This window comes from Scyliorhinus torazame, chromosome 21, assembly GCF_047496885.1.
Source record: "Scyliorhinus torazame isolate Kashiwa2021f chromosome 21, sScyTor2.1, whole genome shotgun sequence".
Taxonomy (NCBI): domain Eukaryota; kingdom Metazoa; phylum Chordata; class Chondrichthyes; order Carcharhiniformes; family Scyliorhinidae; genus Scyliorhinus; species Scyliorhinus torazame.
Window position 1 is genome coordinate 77,077,333 of NC_092727.1, and position 23,241 is coordinate 77,100,573.

General features: G+C 43.6%; 1 protein-coding gene across 18 annotated transcripts in view; it reads right to left on the bottom strand.

Moving 5' to 3' along the window:
- The window catches only part of tanc2a (tetratricopeptide repeat, ankyrin repeat and coiled-coil containing 2a), a 1,428,811-nt gene that overhangs the window by 709,648 nt on the left and 695,922 nt on the right, over positions 1 to 23,241 (bottom strand). The window contains exon 1 of one of the 18 annotated variants that reach the window (XM_072486968.1): positions 84 to 240. The exons of the other annotated variants lie outside the window; for them this stretch is intronic. The gene's annotated coding sequence lies outside the window, so the exon portion shown is untranslated. Of the gene's footprint in view, positions 1 to 83; positions 241 to 23,241 lie in introns of those variants that run through there. 18 annotated transcript variants of the gene reach the window in all.

Consider the following 23,241-nt stretch of genomic DNA (forward strand, 5'->3'; position numbering starts at 1 on the left):
CAGAGGTTACATTCACAAAGATTTCACATGCTGGTGCTTGAATTCCACTTGCCCTGCCCGAGAGGCGAACCACACATAATCACCAGCATGATTGCTCTTCTTGGCTCTCAGTTTGAAGAACAAACAAATTGCTGCAATCCCTGTTTATGTAGCTATTACATCCTCCCTGTGATGGTGTATACTTTCAAGTACTCATGGAAGCCAGTGAACTGGTGCTGACTGGCAGCATCGTGACCCGCTCACACAAACTTCACTCGGCCGCTCTCCGTGTCCTTAACAGGCCCCGAGCTCCAACAGTGCACCGCCGGAAATACCGCCCCAGCCTCCTCCTATTGGACAACGGAAGAATTAAACATCGGATTCCAATCGGATGAAAGAAAGGCAAAATCCTGCGGCTGTTGGTAGACGCAGGCGGCATTCTGAAACCAAAAGCTGGTACAGCTGATGAGCACTTCTCCCACGATTACTCCACCAGGACCGATCGCTCCGCGACCCTCCCGACACCCGCCCGCGACTCACCCTGGGTTTGAAAAACCCTGATCTAGAAAGAGTAAATTGAGAGAAATTGTTCCCATTAGCAAACATCCAGTGTTGAGAACCAAAAGATAGAGACTTAGTGGCAAGCGAACCAAAAGCTTCTTCTATGCAGCAAGTAGTTGTGATCTGGAATGCACTGCCTGATCGGGTGGTGGAAGCAGATGGGTTTTCAAAAGGAAATTGGATAAGCACTAGAGAGAAAAACATCACAGGGATATTGAGGAAATGTCTATGAATGGGACTAGCTAACCTGCTCTTGCAGAAAGCCTGCATTGACTCGATGGGCTGAATGGTCTCCTTCTGCTTTGTAACCATTCTATAATCGCAAGAGAATGTTTGAACTTTTCATTATGGTAAGTAAATATTGTATCAATTCCTTCATGTCGTATAAAGTGCAATACTTTCATTGGTATGCTTGACTAAATCAAGATTTGACTATTGAATAGATTTAGAAGCCCGACTTCAAATATTTTAGTGATTACTGCTCAGCTGTAAACATATAATTACTCCAATCTTTAGGGTTGTAAGTGTCTTGCATGCATATAAATAAAACAAAATTTGTTTTTCAAGCTTATTTACTGAAAAAATTAAACAATACTCTTTGATTTCAAATATTTTTCTGATTTGGTTTGAATTATTCAACATTGAAAGCGTACAGATATCAAGACCTTATTTGAACATTGCGCGATTGTGAAGTTTGCACATTGAAAATTGAGCTACACCAAGAGTTAACAAAAGCAAAGAAAACATTTTCAATTCACCCCCATATTAAATGATGGGTCGTAACTTCTTCGAAGTGCCAATCAGCGTAGGATTGCCACTCCCTATCAATTTACCTGTACTAAGTGCCTGTCTAGCCTGATCTCTTGACTCAGGCCGGGTGTGATTCAGCAGCGCAGTGCATCCCGGCTCCAGCGTCGAAGTCCAAAAGAGGAGTGAAACGTACCACCCCCCTTTTTATGGCACTAGCTACCGAAGGCCAGTGCGTTTAATTGTCTCGTTGAAAAAATAGGCTGCAGGAGGGGGTAGTAATTGCCACATGCAGGGCTCGGCTTAAATCTTCAAAATAGTTACACAGAAGTTTAAAGTGATTTAATTTCATCTAATTCTTTTAGAGTAACTATTAGCATAACACTGGCAGAATCATTCGAAATTAGAGATTGAAGTCGTTTTGTCAGATGGCTCCCAGCGCAGCGCAATTGTCCAGGGAACTTCGCGCTTCTGGGCAATTGCTGGGTAAAATCTTACACCTGGGAACTTTCGAGAGAGATTTCTCAGCTCATCTTTGGCCAGTAAGTATGGACCAATGTATTTCCTGACTTCCCCTGCTATCTAATTGTAAAACTTGACAGGAGCTTCAGTTCAATCACATCACACCAATGCAGTTCTGAGATTTTGCAAAATCGCACTGTATAATGAGTATGGCTATTTTCATCATTTAAACTTGCAGGCATTTTACTCACTACTTTCTGGCCCAAGAAGCATACACTTGAGAAAACCAGAAAATGATGTAACAGGAAATTAGAGGGAAAACAGCCAAGCAGACTCGGAGAAAGGTCAAAAGAATTTGTTTAAACAAATTGGAGCAAGAGTAAACCAAGATTGCATTGTACCATAAAAATAACTGCTCAGTGTAAGATGCCACCATATGTTGCTGAGGCTGAAATAACCTAGTACATGACAAATGGTTTCTTGAAATGTCACTCAAATGATTTGTTTACATTAAACTGCCCTTACATAATCGCAATTGTCTGAGTTTACTTTGGACTGGATTGTGGCCAGTAATGCAATGTTTGTGTAATCCCCTGCATTAGTCATTAAAAGGGACATTTTTACAACAATTAGAGATGATGCAGTTATTGTTCCAATTTTGCAATAACACCAAGTTACATTTGGAGCCAAGTGAAGATCTTCTCACCGAGGTAGTACCATCAGTGCCCCTGTTCAGTGTCGCTGGGGTGTTCTACTGTTCTGGGCTGCTAGACTTGTTCTTTCAGAAATACCTCCATCATCTCCCTCTGTAACCATACTCAAGAACTTCGCTTTCTCTCAATCACAGTTCGCACTTCAACTATCTGAGATGTTTTATTCCCCTGCTCTTCTACCACTTCTGTTCAAGCAGGTGGGAGGTGTTATGTTCTGGACTCTCAGGGCTAAAGTACATCAGGTGGAAGCATGTGGAATTTTAATGCAAATAACAACTCGGGTTTATTTCTATTGGAGAGTGCCATCATTAAATATGCTTCTACTGATCATGTTGGTTTCTGCCTCAAGGATCAACATCAATGGTTATAAAGCAGACTTTATGTGGGATCTGATGCCCTCTCTGACATTACACAACAGATATCCTGATTTTCACTTTTTCCCTCCAAGAACAAGATACCAGTGTCTTTTACAGCATAAGAGGAGGCCTTTGTGTCCACTGAGTCAAGTCAGTTCTCCATCAGCAATCCAATCGGTAAAAAATGATGACAGTCCCACCCCCCTGTTCAATCACATTAGCCTTACAGGTTTATTACTTTCAAATGCCCATCCAATTTCCTTTTGAAATCATGCCGTTTTTCGTTCCCACCAGCCTCGTGTGCAGGGAGTTCCAGGTAATTTCCACTCGCTGTGTAAAAAATTTTATTCCTCGCATTCCCTCTGCATCTTACACAAAAGCTTAACTCGGTGTTTCCTAATGCTTGTATTATCCACAAATGGGAACAGATTTCCCTCGTCTACCTACTTTATAACGTCCTTCAACCTCAGACCTCAAACGTGTGCCCATCACAACAGCTGCTCCCCCACCGAACTGTAACCTGCACTTTAGCAACATTGTCAGTAGTTTCTTGAACCTCTTTGTTTGATTCATTAGTGGGATGTGATCACCTCTGGCAAGGCCAACATGTATTGCCCATCCCTAATTTTGATCAGGACTCTGATTCAGCAACACTGTAGGAACCACAATATATTCAAAATAAGGATGGTGTGGGGCTTGCAGACAAATATGCAGCTGCTGCGATTCCCATGTGTCTGCTGCCTTTGTCCTTCTAGGTGGCAACTGTTGCAAGTTTGGAAAGTGGTGTCAGGGGAGCCTTGCAAATTGTTCTGAAGAGTCATATGGACTCAAAATATTAACTGTTTCTCTCTCTACAGATTTTGCTAGACCTGCTGTGTTTTTCCAAAATTTCCTGTTTTTATTTCATATTTCAAGCATCCGCAGTATTTTACTTTTATTATTTTGTAAGTTGCTGCAGTGCATCTCATATATTGTAAACAATGCTGCTGTGTGTCGGTGGTGAGAAGAGTGAATGTTCAAGTTGGTGGATGGGGTGTCAACCAAGCTGACTGCTTTGTCCTGGAAGATGTTGAGCTTCTCAATGACTGTTGGAGCTGCACTCATGCAAGAAAGTGGAGAATATTTCATCACACTCCCGACTCGTGCCTTGCAGACTCTGGACAGGCTTTGGGGAATCAGGAGTTTAGTTATTCATCACAGATTTCCAAGCCTCTGGCTTTTCCGATTCAGTGTCTGGTCAATGGCAGAACTGATCAAGAAAGTAAGGGCCCATGGGATCCAAGGCAAAGTGGTACGTTGGAACCAAAATTGGCTGAGAGGCAGTAAACAGAGGGCGATGGTAGAGGGATGTTTCTGGGACTGGAAGTCTGTTCCAGTGGGGTTCTGCAGGACTCGGTGCTTGGGCCCTTGCGACTGGTTAGCGGATGACAAAAATTGGCGGTAAAAAATGAGGAGGATAGCCGGAGACTGCAGGAAGATATGAATGGACTGGTCAGGTGGGTAGAGCAGTGGCAAATGGAATTCAACCTGGCAAAGTGTGAGGTAATGCACTTGGGGAGGGCTAACGAGGCAAAGAATTATTCTATGAATTGTAGAACCCTGGAAAGTACTGAAGATCAGTGGGACCTTGGAGTGCATATCCAAGATCCCTGAATGCAGCAGGGAGGTAAGGTGGTTAAGAATTCATGAGATATTTGACTATATTAGCCGAGGTATAGAATACAAGCTGGAACAGTATAAAATGCTGGTTAGGCCACAACTGGAGTACTGGGGCAGTTTTGGTCACCACATTGTAGGAAAGATGTAACTGCACTGGAGATGGTGCAGAGGAGATTCAACAGGGTGCTGCCTGGGCTGGAGGGCCTGAACAATGAAGACAGGCTGGTTAGGCTGGGGCTGCTTTCCTTGAAGCAGCAAAGGTTGAGAGGGGACTCGATAGTGTGGATAACGTGGCATTTTTCCTTTAGTAGAGGGATCAACAAGCAGAAGGCACAGATTTAAGATAAGTAGAAGAAAGCTACGAGGGGAGTTGAGGAGAAGCTATTTCACCCAGAGGGTGATGGGAGTCTGGAACTCACTGCCTGAAAGAGTCGTTGAATTAGAAACTCTCGGGCAGCACGGCGGAGCAGTGGGCTAGCCTTGCTACCTCACGGCGCTGAGGTCCCAGGTTCGATCCCAACTCTGGGTCACTGTCCGTGTGGAGTTTGCATATTCTTCCCATGGTTTTCGCCCCCACAACCCAAAAATGTGCAGGGTAGGTGAATTGGCCACGCTAAATTGCCCCTTAATTGGAAAAAATGAATTGGGTACTATGATTTTTCTTTTATTCGAAACTCTCGTAACATTTAAGTAAATTAGATATTCACTTGTGCACATTAATGAGAGAGGATCGTCGATCAGAAAATCAAGATGTAGAATCAGTTTGAGTGGAAGCAAGAAACAAAGGGGCAGCAAACATTGGTTGGAGTTGATCATTGGCCACCAAACAGTAGTGGTAATGTAGGGCAACAACTTTCAAAGTGTTTGTAACAAGAGTAATAAAGTAACCAAGGGGCACTCCAGTCTACATATCGATTGGGTAAACCTAATTAGCACCAATGCAGAGGAGGATGAATTCTTGGAATATTTTGGAGATGGTTATCAAACACAGTGCCCTAACAAATTGACTAGAACAACGTTTTTCAAACATTTTCCCCGCGATCCACTTTTGCCAACCGGCGGACTTTCAAGACCCACACCGGCCAATCGTGTGCCATACCTCTCTCTCTCGCACACACTAAGACACACAAACTGTGTAGCAACTCTCTCTTACATACCTATTCCACTGCCCCACTTGTGTTGGAACCAGTGCATGAATTCCATACAATGACCAGATCTCAATCTTTGTCTGCAAATCAGCTCAGTACAGACTACGAAAATAAAATTTATGACAAAAGGATTTAAGTTATCTTGCAGGTGGATAGAAATAAATACATAAGAACATAAGAACTAGGAACAGGAGTAGGCCATCTTGCCCCTCGAGCCTGCTCCGCCATTTAATGAGATCATGGCTGATCTTTGTGGACTCAGCTCCACTCTCCGGCCCGTACACCATATCCCCGAATCCCTTTATTCTTTAGAAAGGTATCTACCTTTTTCTTAAAAACGTTTAAAGAAGGAGCCTCAACTGCTTCACTGGGCAAGGAATTCCAGAGATTCACAACTCTTTGGGTGAATAAGTTCCTCCTAAACTCGGTCTTAAATCTACTTCCCCTTATTTTGAGGGTATGCCCCCTAGCTCTGCTTTCCCCGACCAGTGGAAACAACCTGCCCGCATCTATCCTATCTATTCCCTTCATAATTTTATATGTTTCAATAAGATCCCCCCGCATCCTTCTAAACTCCAATGAGTACAGTCCCAGTCTACTCAACCTCTCATCATAATCTAATCCCCTCAACTCTGGGATCAACCTAGTGAATCTCCTCTGCACTCCCTCCAGTGCCAATATGTCCTTTCTCAAGTAAGGAGACCAAAACTGAACACAATACTCCAGATGTGGCCTCACCAACACCTTATACAATTGCAGCATAACCTCCCTAGTCTTGAACTCCATCCCTCTAGCAATGAAAGACAAAACTCGATTATTCCATAGAATTTCATAGAATTTACAGTGCAGGAGGCGGCCAATCGGCCCATCGAGTCTGCACCGGCTCTTGGAAAGAGCACCCTACCCAAGGTCCACACCGCCACCCTATCCCCATAACCCAGTAACCCCACCCAACACTAAGGGCAATTTTGGACACTAAGGGCAATTTTGGACACTAAGCGCAATTTATCATGGCCAATCCACCTAACCTGCACATCTTTGGACTGTGGGAGGAAACCGGAGCACCCGGAGGAAACCCACGCACACACTGGATGTGCAGACTCCGCACAGACAGTGACCCAAGCCGGAATCGAACCTGGGACCCTGGAGCTGTGAAGCAATTGTGCTATCCACAATGCTACCGTGCTGCCCCCTTCTTAATCACCTGTTGCACCTGCACACCAACTTTTTGCGACTCGTGCACCAGCACACCCAGGTCCCTCTGCACAGCAGCATGTTTTAACATCTTACCGTTTAAATAATAATCCATTCTGCTGTTATTCCTCCCAAAATGGATAGCCTCACACTTGGCAACATTGAATTCCATCTGCCAGACCCTAGCCCATTCACCTAACCTATCCAAATCCTTCTGCAGACTTCCGGTATCCTCGGCACTTTTTGCTTTAGCACTCATCTTAGTGTTGTCTGAAAACTTTGACACATTACACTTGGTCCTCAACTCCAAATCATCTATGTAAATTGTGAACAACTGCGGGCCCAACACTGATCCTTGAGGGACCCCACTAGTTACAGGTTGCCAACCAGCGAAACACCCATTTATCCCCACTCTCTGCTTTCTGTTAGTTAACCAATCTTAATTTACATCTTAATTTCTTCAAACTCCAAGCTATTGTTTTGTCAATTTCTTGATAATTTCATTTTTGGAGATGTGGTGAGTGAGATCAGTTTTATAAACTGAAGAGGTGTGCATGTACACAAGGGAAGGGATTATATCAACCATTCCGGAATATACTGGTCACCAACAGACTCATTGGCAACCAGGTCTCACCAGTAACCGACAAGACCATCCCTAAAATTATACAGAACCTGATGTGTTGGGTGCTCGGGATCCATGGAACACATACAGGCCACCAACACTTAAAATAGTGCAACACTATTTTATTAAGTCAGTAACTGTTGAACAAACTTTCACTGTGGGTTAACACGATATTAGATTGAACTAAAGACCTGTGCCTTGTCCTAACCAGTCTATGCACTCAGCACATGAAGAACTGTGCTGCAAGCTGTAAGCTCTGTCCTACTAAGAGGCTGCATCTCGAATGAGCGGGAACTCTGGTGCCCCCTGTCTTTATAGTGCGTGTTCTAACTGGCGATTGGCTGCGGTGTTGTGTGTGTTGATTGGTCTTGCTATGTGTCCATCAGTGTGTGTGTATCTGCACAATGATATACTGGTGTATATTATGACAGAACCCAGTAGCATTTACAGAGTCAACATTTGGTTCTACAAGTATCTCCAGAGTACAGAGTTAGCTGGAGCTTTGAAGTATCAGATCCAAGCATCCTTGTTCCAAAACAGAGTCTGGCTTGATTCTGCATCTAAATGGACCGCATTAACTGTGTCCCGTTTCGCTCATGCGGTGGTGCTGACTCCAGGATCTGCTGACTGTAATATTCCAACTCCACCTCCTGACAAACCTGCTTGTGACTTTAACCTCTCGTCGCTAATGAAAAGTGGGCTGTTTTCCTGTGACCGATGTTCATCTGTGTGATCTTCTGGGGCATCCTGCTGCTGCTGGACTTTGTCAGGTGTCTGACATTGACAACATGCTGCACAGTCCGGAGGCCCATCTGTCACTTGCTTTAGCGATGCCAGGAAACTGTCCTCCTAGTACATGCTGAATTGAGCCTTCATCACACGTCAACTTCTGAATTTAGCATGTAAAAGAACAGTAATTGCTTTGCGGCGTCAAGGTTTGTTAGTGCACCTATGCTCTGGAATAGGAGAGTGATGACACTCAAGACCAACCCTGGCTTGAACAGTGTGCCTCAGGCAATTTTAATAAATATGCTGCTAGCGGACATTGCCCGCTTCACCCGGGATCAGATCGGGATTACTGCGGGTGCGCTGCGATCGATCGCTCAGCGACCCTCCCGACACCCGTTCGTGACCCACCCCAGAGAAACACAAATTTTGGAGCGGAGAAGACTGGCCCTGAGTTTATCGACCATATCTTCAAGCTTAAGAGTTAAATGAATGTGTACATTATTTTAAAAAACAAAGACAGAGGAATTATGAAACAAGTGTTCACCTTGAGGTAATGCCATAATAAATATATTCTTGAGAGTTTAGAAGAATGAGAGGTGATCTCATTGAAGCACACAAAATTCAACCTAAGTGGGGAGTTGGAACAAGGAGACACTGTCTCAGAATTAAAGGTAGGCCATTTAGAGCCAAGATGAGGAGGAATTTCTTCACACACAGGATGATGAACCCTGGAATTATTTACCTCGAGAGTTGTGGAAGCTCAGTCGTCAAGTATATTCAACACTGAGATCAATAGATTTCTAGACATTAAAGCTATCAAGGGGTATGGAGATAATGGGACCAATTACCACACTATCCAGTTTACTCTACATCATCAGCAAAGTGAAGGAAGGAGTCATCGACCGTGCTATCAAGCAGTACTTACTCAGCAATAATCTGCTCACAGGCGCTCAGTTTTGGTTCTGCCAGGGTCACTCAGCTCCTGGATCTTATTACAGCCTTGGTTCAAACATGGACAAAAGAGCTGAATGCCCATAGGTGAGGTGAGAATGGCTGCCCTTGACATAAAGGCAGCATTTGGCCGAGTATGGCATCAAGGAGCCCTAGCTAAACTGGAGTTAATGGGAATCAGGGTCTTTGAAGAACTGAAAGAAAACTGAATTTTCATGGAAGGAATAGAGGAAATTAAGTGCAGTAAATCAGGCACTGAATTGTAATATTAGATCAAGCCTACTGCAATGCTAACTCAAAATGTCATTAATAAGGATGTTACAATCAAGGACATGCAGGGAGTGCGATTACCATGTCTAATTTCAAGTAAGATCATTACTCTATCTGTTAATGCATCTCGCATCTGTATGCTGGAGACATATATCTCCTTTCTTTCTCATTACACACACAATGCAGTGGAAACATCATCAAATTTAAATGGACTAGAAAGCCTTAAATCACACTAGTCGACAGACTCAGTCAGTGTGGTGCCCAATTAGCAAATCTAAAGGAGCAGAGTCATCTTCAAATGGATTTTTAGAAGCATCAACATATGCGACTTGCGCTAAGTCAATTGTGAGGAGATGAACGGAATACTGTTGCAGATTTTCTCTGAAACATATTAGTAGCTCGAAAGCTGAAATTAGTCCTGAAGCTTTACAAAGTATTTAGTGAGAGCTTCCTTGAAAGTAGCCGATCCTATGATAGTAAATCAAGGCTCGCTATTTAAGTTTTGAATATTACAAAACTTGATACTGTACTCTGTTTTTAACATTTGTCACAGCATGGAGCATAGAGGAGATACTGTTACTTAATGTTAATGTTTTGTAATTCTTTGACAAGTGCTCAAACACAATAATGAAATGTGTCACATGGAAAATCCTTGAAAAATTTCAATGATGTAACTGTGGAAAATCAATCCATTGTTTCAAGAACATGAACTCATCTCCTCTGTCCACCAACCTCACACTGCCATTACAAACTCCTTCACAAACAGGGCTGCCTGGTACACTCACCATTTCAACCAACACAATTCAACCCACAGAAATAATTTCTTCCCATATTAAATCTGTTTCCTCTCCCTTGTCCAGGCTCTTTCAACGTACATCTGTGACTCTTCTAAAATCCTCCACCAGTTGAATAGTTTTCCAGTTTGCTGATCCTCACCATCTGCTTTTCATGGTGAATGTCCAATTTCTCTACACCTCCAATTTCCTACCAGAATGGCCTAAAGGCACTCTGCTTCTCTCTTGAATTGAGAACCAACTAGTCCCAATACACCACATTGAACAAAGACTGCTGTGACTTCGCTCATTTCCCCCAAATAAAGAGTCAACATCAACATGATGCTGATGTAATGATGTCAGATCACAAGACCGAGATGAAAGGAGGATGAGGATGATACCTTACTTCATTTGGAGGTGCAAATGTGTAAATACTTGCTGGAAAAAAATAGATCTGCTTAAAAAGACAATGGACTCGAGTAGCATACTTTTGGGAGATTAGACAATGTCCAAACACTGTCTAACCCTCTACCACACAACAACACATGATGAGAGCGAGTGAAAGACCTAGCAAATACTAAAAGAAGCAGCAGGGCTGACGAGAAAAGAGAATCTTGAAATGACAGGATAAAGATTTCCAAGACTCACCAAAAGGTCAGACATCACGGAGCATCAGAGGCCCAAACCAGCAAACAGCAGAGAAGCAGCAAAGAAGCAGGATGAAATGCAGAAACAATTGCAGGGCTCAGCAAAAGCACAGAATCCACCCTACCACTGCTGAAACCATTTGTGTGGGGTAGGCCCACAGCAAGGACAGAATGGGGACAATTGCAGAAAAAGGTTCACAAGGTACAGAACTGTTTCACAATTTCATAAAAAGAGACTAGAAAGACCAAGTCAGCACCGTACTTTATGCTGTGCAAACTATTGTTGAAGATGAGCGAGCCAGGACTTATGAAGACCTGCAAGCCTTTGACTCTTATTTCAGCGTCCTTCTGAATTTAATAATAGAGAGGGATAAATTTAATAGAATAAAATAAAGGCTATGCAAAAGCAAGGATTTGTTTATCAATTACCTCTACAACTGGCTGGGAACAGCACTTTTAAAAGACAAATTGATTCACGACTGGATTGCTGTAGAAACAAAGCGTTATCGAATCTTTTACAGACAAGGGAGGATTTAATTCTAATGAAAGCAGTGAAAATGGCGAGACAAACGGAACTTAGGAAACAGTCGGGTGTTCATTTGCGGGGAAGGAGGTCCTACGGAGAAGATCGAGCAAGACTGTTCAATTCGTTGGTCATAAAGATCCAAAGCACAAGCCTAAGCCTGCCAAAATGGTGAAAGGCACGGCAACTGTCATTTAAAAACATCTCCAAAAGTGGCAGGAACAAGGTCAATTGAGGGAGAAAATGCTAAAATAGAGTCAAGTACAAGAAGCGGACAAACCATTAGAACAGAAATTAACTTTCCATGGGAAGATAAGTGACCCTGGGGATAAGTATTGGAATGTTAAACTCAAAGTGGATGGGCACCTCACGAGAGTAAATTGGACACAGGAGTAAGGGTTTCCATTTCATCAGATGAAGTAAAATGGATCAAAGATTACACTTCAACCCTCATCTGTTAAGTCACAAGGTCCTTGGAAGAGCTACACTAAAGGTTAAAGGCCAGCTCATGACGAAGTTGAAATTAAAAAATCCTCAAACCTCCATGTTGTTCAAAGTCAAGAATACTCTTTACTAAGCAGAGAGGCATGTTCACAATTTTTTAAAAAAAAAAATTTATACAGTGCTAGGAAACTTTAAGACCCCAGTACCACATCACCCTACAAGTGAAGCCAAACCAATTTGCCTTGTTACCCGGAGTGAAGTCCACACCCACTCCTGATATAAAGTCACGGTCGAAATAGAAAAGATGCAGCAGGTTATTTCATCTGCCAGCATGCCGACAAAATAGTATTTTGGTATGGTTACAATCCTAAAATCAAATGGTTTGAAAATAATTGGCATGGATTTAAATGAGCTAAACGAGCTAAACAAAGCAGTGGAATGTGAGATGCACCTGATCGCCTCAGTGAACGAGAGCCTTGCCTAACTAACCAAGAGCACTTTAACAAACTGGATGTTAACAGTGGATTTTGATGGCAGTTGCCTTTAGACAAAGAATCTAGATTGTTAATCCCTTGTCACCTCAATTAAGTACTGTTACCTTTGTATCTCCCTTCATAGATGATGCCTAGTCTGCGGAGATTGCTAGTATTCTCTGTTTTCATTTAAACATTTAATTTTATTTTCAAGATACATCCAAAGAAATTATAGAAAAAGAGTGCAGAAATAACTGCTCAGAGCTCAAAACATAATCATGTTAACAGAATAAAGGGAGTTACATCCCAGCCTTAAATTGGTCATTAACTCTGATAGAATCTACTGAAGGACAAATATTGACAATAATGGCATTATGCAAAGCGTCAATGTCAGAAACCCAATTTAAACTGAATTAAAAAATTTTTTTTTAGTAATAATTAACACTATGCAACACACTGATTACACTTCAATAGCACTTAATTAGCAATAAAGCTCTTTGGGAGCTTTAAAAGTCTTGAATTTCACTATATAAATACGAATTTTTAGGTTTAGCAAATAGAATACAATAAATAAAAGGTACATGCAATATTACAATGATTCCACCAAGTTTTAATTGGCATAGATACTCAAATTTTACTCTTACTCCAGAAGATTTCTACAGCAAAACATCACGCACAGGAAATAAATGTATTTTAAAAAATTTTTAGAGTACCCAATTACCTTTTTCCAATTCAGGGGCAATTCAGCGTGGCCAATCCACTTGTCCTGCACATCTTTGGGTTGTGGGGGTAAGACCCATGCGGACATGGGGAAAATATGCAAACCCCACACGGACAATGACCCGGGATCGACCCCGGGTCCTCGGCGCCATGATGCAACAGTGCTAACCACTGTGCCACCGTGCCGCGCACAGGAAATAAATATCTGAAGGAAAAGGGCATGCCAGAATCCATGTCAACGTAATAAATACTTTGAAGTTAAACCTTAACCAATCTAAAAGCTCAATTTTTATTTCACATCTTGCTGTTTTTAATTGAAGATCTACGTTTCACAAACAGATCCTTGAGTAATAATTGCAATCCACAAAAAAATGAGGCAAGCAATAGGATATTTATTGCACTGAATCCATTATTTAACAACTGCAGTTCTGAGAAACCTCCATTTTAACAAAGTCTAAGTATCACTGACCCGTAGCTCACATTCAATACTATATTGAACCAGCCACTAGTTTGTTTTAGGGTACAGGCTTCCAGGCTACATGTTTCCTGAGAACTACTGTAGTCTCTGAACTCCAATACTTTGTTTGCAAGTAAATCCCTCAAGTGCAACTTTCATAGTGGATCCTGAATAAATTTTACAACTAGAATTTAAAATATATGAAAGTTTCAGACAAATACAAAATGCTTGACATCGGGAAGAGTTCTTTCTAGAATTTTCTGCCTACTTTAGCAATCCGCTTCAACCATCTAGAATCACAAGAAACAAGTCAGAACCTTAGTTTTTCAGCCACTCTCACAGCTTCATTCACATTTTAATAATCTTGATTAATGTCACAAGTCACAATCTTGATTAGTGTCACAAGGGGCAGCACGGTAGCATTGTGGATAGCACAATTGCTTCACAGCTCCAGGGTCCCAGGTTCGATTCCGGCTTGGGTCACTGTCTGTGTGGAGTCTGCACATCGTCCCCGTGTCTGCGTGGGTTTCCTCCGGGTGCTCCGGTTTCCTCCCACAGTCCAAAGATGTGCAGGTTAGGTGGATTGGCCATGATAAATTTCCCTTAGTGTCCCAAATTGCCCTTAGTGTTGGGTGGGGTTACTGGGTTATGGGGATAGGGTGGAGGTGTTGACCTTGGGTAGGGTGCTCTTTCCAAGAGCCGGTGCAGACTCGATGGGCTGAATGGCCTCCTTCTGCACTGTAAATTCTGTGATTCTATGAAGTCAGCTTACATTAACACTGCATGAAGTTACTGTGAAAAGCCCCCAGTTGTCACACTCTGACACCTGTTTGGGTACACGGAGGGAGAATTGAGAATGTCCAATTCACCTAACAGCACGTCTTTCGGGACTTGTGGGAGGGAACCGGGTAGAACGCGCAGACTCCACGCAGACAGTGACCCAAACCAAGAATCGAATCTGGGACCCTGACACTGTGAAGCAACAGTGCTACAAATTAGTGAGAGGTGTAGGTTTACGTATTTGATATAATTTGCCTCAATTTTGCAAGCAAATAAAAGACATGCTATCAGTAACTTGAGGTCGCTACAGCAGGAGCTGTATACCCTACCTGAATATTTCATATCATTTGACATCATTTACTTTCAACAGCTTTCATTTGACATCAACTGCTCTCAATTGCAATAATCTTGGCTTGATTTGATGTCAATTGTGCGCATAAGCAATGATCTGGCTTTCATTCAATATTATTTCACTTATAACTGACCATTAACTATAATTTTCACACAATGTTTACAATGTCAAATGTTAGTTATCAAATGACTTTACTGTCATTAATTGCTGCAGTGACCACAACAAAATGTGACTTTATATGGGGGGGCGGCAGTGGTTAGCACTGCTGCCTCACAGCTCCAGGGACCTGGGTTCAATTCCGGCCTCAGGGGATTGTCTGTGTGAAGTTTGTACTTTCTCCCTATGTTTGCCTGGGTTTCCTCCAGGTACTCCGGTTTCCTCTCAATCCAAAGATATGCAGGTTAGGTGGATTGTCCATGCTAAATTTGCACTGAGTGCTGAATTTGGTGCATTTGAGTGCGATAGTGAGAGTTTGGTGACCGAGGGAGTTAGGTGAGGAGGGAGTAAGGCGCTCCTTTCATTTTGTTTCCGACATTTCCGCAAAGAGTGCGAAGAGAGCCAGGAGTTTACAGAAAGTGTAGCTGACTGGGAGCAGGGTCGGTGGGCGGAGATCTAGTTAGTCCACAGGGCAGCTATATTCTGTCAGGTAAGAGGGGATGGAGGCTAGGCCAGTTACATGCTCCTCCTGTAGGATGTGGGTGGTGAGGGATACCACCGGTGTCCCCACTGACTATACCTGCGGGAAGTGCACCCAACTTCAGCTCCTCAAAGACCGTGTTAGGGAACTGGAGCTGAAGCTGGATGAACTTCGGATCATCCGGGAGGCAGAGGGGGTGATTGAGAAGAGTTACAAGGAGGTAACCACACCCAAGGTACAGGACAAGAATAGCTGGGTTACAGTCAGGGGGAAAAAAACAAACAGGCAGAAAGTGCAGGGATCCCTCGTGGCCGTTCCCCTTCAAAACAAGTATACCATTTTGGATGCTGTTGGGGGGGATGACCTACCGGGGGAAGGCCCTAGCGGCCAGGTCTCTGGCACTGAGTCTGGCTCTGGGGCTCAGAAGGGAAGGGGGGAGAATAGAAAAGCAATATTTGTAGGAGATTCAATGGTTAGGGGAATAGATAGGAGATTCTGTGGTCGCGAGCGAGACTCCCGGAAGGTATGTTGCCTCCCGGGTGCCAGGGCCAGGGATGTCTCGGATCGTGTCTTCAGGATCCTTAAGGGGGAGGGTGAGCAGCCAGAAGTCGTGGTGCACATTGGTACCAACGACATAGGTAGGAAAAGGGGTGTGGAGGTAATAAACAAGTTTAGGGAGTTAGGCTGGAAGTTAAAAGCCAGGACAGACAGAGTTGTCATCTCTGGTTTGTTGCCGGTGCCACGTGATAGCGAGGCTAGGAATAGGGAGAGAGTGCAGTTGAACACGTGGCTGCAGGAATGGTGTAGGAGGGAGGGCTTCAGGTATTTGGATAATTGGAGCGCATTCTGGGGAAGGTGGGACCTGTACAAGCAGGACGGGTTGCATCTGAACCAGAGGGGCACCAATATCCTGGGAGGGAGGTTTTCTAGTACTCTTCGGGAGGGTTTAAACTAATTTGGCAGGGGAATGGGAACAGGATTTGTAGTCCAGCAACTAAGGTAGCCGATATTCAGGACGCCAAAGCGTGTAATGAGGCAGTGGGGAAGGGAACACTGACAAAGGAGAGTACTTGCAGGCACGGAGAGGGGTTGAAGTGTGTATACTTCAACGCAAGAAGCATCAGGAATAAGGTGGGTGAACTTAAGGCATGGATCGGTACTTGGGACTACGATGTGGTGGCCATCACGGAAACTTGGATAGAAGAGGGGCAGAAATGGTTGTTGGAGGTCCCTGGTTATAGATGTTTCAATAAGATTAGGGAGGGTGGTAAAAGAGGTGGGGGGGTGGCATTATTAATTAGAGATAGTATAACAGCTGCAGAAAGGCAGTTCGAGGAGTATCACCCTATTGAGGTAGTATGGGTTGAAGTCAGAAATAGGAAAGGAGCAGTCACCTTGTTAGGAGTTTTCTATAGGCTCCCCAATAGTAGCAGAGATGTGGAGGAACAGATTGGGAAACAGATTTTGGAAAGGTGCAGAAGTCATAGGGTAGTAGTCATGGGCGACTTTAACTTCCCAAATATTGAGTGGAAACTCTTTAGATCAAATAGTTTGGATGGGGTGGTGTTTGTGCAGTGTGTCCAGGAAGCTTTTCTAACGCAGTATGTAGATTGTCCGACCAGAGGAGGGGCAATATTGGATTTAGTACTGGGTAATGAGCCAGGGCAAGTGATAGATTTGTTAGTGGGGGAGCATTTTGGAGATAGTGACCACAATTCTGTGACTTTCACTTTAGTAATGGAGAGGGATAGGTGCGTGCAACAGGGCAAGGTTTACAATTGGGGGAAGGGTAAATACGATGTTGTCAGACAAGAATTGAAGTGCATAAGTTGGGAACATAGGCTGGCAGGGAAGGACACAAATGAAATGTGGAACTTGTTCAAGGAACAGGTGCTACGTGTCCTTGATATGTATGTCCCTGTCAGGCAGGGAAGAGATGGTCGAGTGAGGGAACCATGGTTGACAAGAGAGGTTGAATGTCTTGTTAAGAGGAAAAAGGAGACTTATGTAAGGCTGAGGAAACAAGGTTCAGACAGGGCATTGGAGGGATACAAGATAGCAGGAGGGAACTGAAGAAAGGGATTAGGAGAGCTAAGAGAGGGCATGAACAATCTTTGGCGGGTAGGATCAAGGAAAACCCCAAGGCCTTTTACACATATGTGAGAAATATGAGAATGACTAGAGCGAGGGTAGGTCCGATCAAGGACAGTAGCGGGAGATTGTGTATTGAGTCTGAAGAGATAGGAGAGGTCTTGAACGAGTACTTTTCTTCTGTATTTACAAATGAGAGGGGCGATATTGTTGGAGAGGACAGTGTGAAACAGATTGGTAAGCTCGAGGAAATACTTGTTAGGAAGGAAGATGTGTTGGGCATTTTGAAAAACTTGAGGATAGACAAGTCCCCCGGGCCTGACGGGATATATCCAAGGATTCTATGGGAAGCAAGAGATGAAATTGCAGAGCCGTTGGCAATGATCTTTTCGTCCTCACTGTCAACAGGGGTGGTACCAGGGGATTGGAGAGTGGCGAATGTCGTGCCCCTGTTCAAAAAAGGGACTAGGGATAACCCTGGGAATTACAGGCCAGTTAGTCTTACTTCGGTGGTAGGCAAAGTAATGGAAAGGGTACTGAAGGATAGGATTTCTGAGCATCTGGAAAGACACTGCTTGATTAGGGATAGTCAGCACGGATTTGTGAGGGGTAGGTCTTGCCTTACAAATCTTATTGAATTCTTTGAGGAGGTGACCAAGCATGTGGATGAAGGTAAAGCAGTGGATGTAGTGTACATGGATTTTAGTAAGGCATTTGATAAAGTTCCCCATGGTAGGCTTATGCAGAAAGTAAGGAGGCATGGGATAGTGGGAAATTTGGCCAGTTGGATAACGAACTGGCTAACCGATAGAAGTCAGAGAGTGGTGGTGGATGGCAAATATTCAGCCTGGATCCCAGTTACCAGTGGCGTACCGCAGGGATCAGTTCTGGGTCCTCTGCTGTTTGTGATTTTCATTAATGACTTGGATGAGGGAGTTGAAGGGTGGGTCAGTAAATTTGCAGATGATACGAAGATTGGTGGAGTTGTGGATAGTAAGGAGGGTTGTTGTCGGCTGCAAAGAGACATAGATAGGATGCAGAGCTGGGCTGAGAAGTGGCAGATGGAGTTTAACCCTGAAAAGTGTGAGGTTGTCCATTTTGGAAGGACAAATATGAATGCGGAATACAGGGTTAACGGTAGAGTTCTTGGCAATGTGGAGGAGCAGAGAGATCTTGGGGTCTATGTTCATACATCTTTGAAAGTTGCCACTCAAGTGGATAGAGCTGTGAAGAAGGCCTATGGTGTGCTCGCGTTCATTAACAGAGGGATTGAATTTAAGAGCCGTGAGGTGATGATGCAGCTGTACAAAACTTTGGTAAGGCCACATTTGGAGTACTGTGTACAGTTCTGGTCGCCTCATTTTAGGAAGGATGTGGAAGCTTTGGAAAAGGTGCAAAGAAGATTTACCAGGATGTTGCCTGGAATGGAGAGTAGGTCTTACGAGGAAAGGTTGAGGGTGCTAGGCCTTTTCTCATTAGAACGGAGAAGGATGAGGGGCGACTTGATAGAGGTTTATAAGATGATCAGGGGAATAGATAGAGTAGACAGTCAGAGACTTTTTCCCCGGGTGGAACAAACCATTACAAGGGGACATAAATTTAAGGTGAAAGGTGGAAGATATAGGAGGGATATCAGAGGTAGGTTCTTTACCCAGAGAGTAGTGGGGGCATGGAATGCACTGCCTGTGGAAGTAGTTGAGTCGGAAACATTAGGGACCTTCAAGCAGCTATTGGATAGGTACATGGATTACGGTTAAATGATATAGTGTAGATTTATTTGTTCTCAAGGGCAGCACGGTAGCATTGTGGATAGCACAATTGCTTCACAGCTCCAGGGTCCCAGGTTCGATTCCGGCTTGGGTCATTGTCTGTGCGGAGTCTGCACGTCCTCCCCGTGTCTGCGTGGGTTTCCTCCGGGTGCTCCGGTTTCCTCCCACAATCCAAAGATGTGCAGGTTAGGTGAATTGGCCAATGATAAATTGCCCTTAATGTCCAAATTGACCTTGGTGTTGGGTGAAGGTGTTGAGTTTGGGTGGGGTGCTCTTTCCGGGAGCCGGTGCGGACTCGGGGGGCCGAATGGCCTCCTTCTGCACTGTAAATTCAATGATAATCTATGATTAATCTAGGACAAAGGTTCGGCACAACATCGTGGGCCGAAGGGCCTGTTCTGTGCTGTATTTTCTATGTTCTATGTTCTAAATTGCCCCTTAGTTTCCACAAGGTTATGTGGGATTACTGGGTTGGGGGATAGGATGGTGGGCTGGGCTTAAGTAGGGTGCTCTTTCCAAGGGCTGGTGCCGATTCGATGGGCCGAATGGTCTATGATAAGCAGCCAAAGGATTCCCAAGTCCTAGCCGATTGTGTAGTGCAGTGCTTCGGGTCAAATTCGTACCCACACCTCACACACACATCCTGACCCAAACTCTGTCTCCTCTCCCTCCTCTCACTCCGACCATGCCTCATAATCCCCTCCCCAAACACCACTTATTCCTCTCCCTCTTCTTCCCGCCTTTCTATCCTTTCTAATTGAAGATCTGTCCACAGGGCCGGCTGGAAATCAAAGTGACATTTTCCAGGTTGGTCCCGTAAAGATTTGAAGTCGGTGCACGTTCAGTGAGGCTGGGATCAGAGCAGGGCTGGACTGGGGTATAGAGGATCTGCAGAGAGCTGGTGTGCATGCGGGGTGATCTGCCTGAGTGCACGCGTGTGCACTACATCAAATGTGACGACAAGTTAATTCCAAATGAGAACTATTGATGTCAAATCCTAATTGCAAGCATGGAGTACTCATGAAAGCCAAAACGACGTCAAAATATTCCAAACCTGAACGATCTCAGCTGGTCAGCCAAAAGATGACTGGCCTTCTCCCCATATTCATGCTTAACTGCTTCGAGTGACGCAAGGTGATGTCAGCATTGGGGGTGGAGGAGGAGCGTCCAAGATTCTAGGAAGCTGAGCACTAACTGCTGGAAATAATGTTTAGAAAAACTATGTAGCATAATCTTTTTGTTCACCATAGCTTTAATGATATTTACTTGATCCTCACAACACCAGGATGGATTGTTGCATTCTAAATTGTATCATCCAGGAATGCTCATAGCCATCAATCTGACCACTGAGCAAAATGTTTCATATTGTTTCAAAATGTATTAAATTCTAATATTTGGGCCAGCCACGAGTTAATGAAACAAGCTTCCCTCAACAGGTGGAATTGGGTTTCAAGCGAATCAGCCAGCTGTAATTAATCAAAGGGGTTTGGATGAACCAAATTAGCCAATTTGTTTTGATCTTGCCCCCTCTGGATAATTTTGTGCTAAAGTCATGTTCTTTGCTCTCTTGGACTCCCCATATTAATTCTTCCCATCTGGCTCCATTCCTCTTAATTTATAGTTATTTCAAACAACAAAGATAAATAAGTTGTAACCTACCCTGCAAACATCATCATTGCTAATGCCTACTACTCCAGCAATTCTAATTCTGCAGTCCCTACTGCCCATCTTCAATTTATTCCCTTCCTCCAACTACCCACTAAGTTCATTAATCACCATCCAATTCCCCTCAACAGGTCTCTCAAGCACTTCCTCAAATGATCACTCCATATTCACAGTCACTAAGAACATAAGAACTAGGACTAGCCATCTGGTCCCTCGAGCCTGCTCCACCATTCAATGAGATCATGGCTGATCTTTTGTGGACTCAGCTCCACTTTCCAGCCCGAACACCATAACCCTGAATCCCTTTATTCTTCAAAAAACTATCTATCTTTATCTTAAAAACATTTAATGAAGGAGCCTCTACTGCTTCACTGGGCAAGGAATTCCATAGATTCACAACCCTTTGGGTGAAGAAGTTCCTCCTAAAGGATTAGTCATTCTCTTTGAAATTCTTATTTCCCAACTAAATTCTTAAAATCTCTCGCTGATCAATTTGATTACATACGACTCCAATCCACCAAATGTAATCTGAATTAATCGTACTCCCAACTACTTCTTTATTATTCAGTATTCTATTTTACGCTGCCATCCCACTGAGGTTTACTGCATCTACTTACTTATAAAACACAATTTCTTCTCGCTTCTGATCAGCAATTCAATGCCTCGCCATTTCAGATATAATTTCTGTTGTTAAAAATATACATGAGAAAAAGAAACAACTCAATTTATTCCCTGCTTTATATATGTATGACTTTGAAATGATCTAACAGATTGTTAAGAAACAGTCAGAACTGTAAACTTTGAGAAGCTTCCAATAATAATTAACCTTCAATTGTCTCCAAAACCTACTTACTTTCCCATAGGGAATAGATAGGCACTAAACTTGAGTAATCCCAGCTCAACATTATACACCTGACCCAGAATCCAGTCTGCCCACAAACATTGTGCATCCATCATACTCCAGGTATCACACACACTTGTTACAGAGCCATGGATTAATTCACAGCATAAGAGGTTGTCATTCAGCCCATCAAGTCCATGTTGAATCTCCATGAGCATTCCAGTCCACCCCCCACCCCAACCCCAGCAAACCACCCCTCCTGCTTTGCAGATTTATTACCTTCAAGTGTATCCAATGATCTTTTCAAATCATTGATTGCTTCCATTTCCACCAACTCATGGGCAGAGAGTTCCAGGCCATTATCATTAGCTGTGTAAAACAGTTGGCCCTCACATTGCTAAAACCTGAAATCAGTGTCATCTAATTACAGAATCACTGGATTGTTAGGGCACAGGAGGCCATTTGGCCCATCATGTCTACACCAGCTCTCCAAACAAGCATCATGACTTAGTGCCATTCGCCTGCCTTTTTCCCATACCCCTGTTTCTATTTAAGTAATCATCTAATGCCCTCTTGAATGCCTCAATTGAGCCTGCCTCCACCACGTTCCAGACTCGGAAAAAAAAAGTTTATTCTCATACCTGCTTCTTTTGCATATCACTTTAAATATTTGCTTCATGTTCTTGATCCTTTTATGAACAGGAACAGTTTCTCCCTATCTACTCCATCCAGCCCAGTCATAATTTTTAACATTGCTGTAAAATCTTCTCTTGGCCTTCTTCTCTCCAAGGAGAATAGTCCGAACCTCTCCAATCTATCCTCATAACAGAAGTTTCCCATCCCTGGTACTATTCTTCTAAACCTCATCTGTACTCTCCAATGCATCATCTAATGTGGCGCCCAGATTGGTACACAATATTCCAGCTAAGGTCTAACTAATGTCTTGTATTAGTTCAACATAATCTCCTTGCTCTTGTACTCTATGCCCTTAATAATAAAGTCCAGAATACCGTATGCTTTATTTAAAACTGCTTTTTGCACCTGTCCCGCCTCCTTCAATGATCTCTGCACATACACACCCATGTCCTTCTGCTCCTGCATCCCTTAAAGATTTTTATCTTTTATTTTAATGCAGTAATGCAGTCCCTAATGCAGTAATAGCAACACTTTTTCCTCATTTATCTTATCCAAACCAGTCATAATCTTGCACACTTGTTTCAAGTTTCCCTCCAGTCGGGGCAGCACGGTGGCGCAGTGGGTTAGCCCTGCTGCCTCACGGCAGGTCCCAGGTTCAATCCCGGCTCTGGGTCACTGTCCGTATGGAGTTTGCACATTCTCCCCGTGTTTGCGTGGGTTTCGCCCCCACAACCCAAAGATGTGCAGGTTAGGCAGATTGGCCATGCTAAATTGCTCCTTAATTGGAAAAAATGAAGTGGGCTCTCTAAATTTATTTTTTAAAAGGTTTCCCTCCAGCCGCCACGGAAAACAACTCTTGTTTTCCAATTGTTGAAATCCAGGAGACACGAAGATGAAGGTTTAACTAATTTTATTTTAACTCAAAAGTAAAGCCGCGCCCGTGGCATACAACACTGGTGTCCCAGCCCTTATTCAGATTTATTGTCACGTGCACCGAGGTACAGTGAAAAGTATTGTTCTGCGTACAGTCCAGGCAGATCGT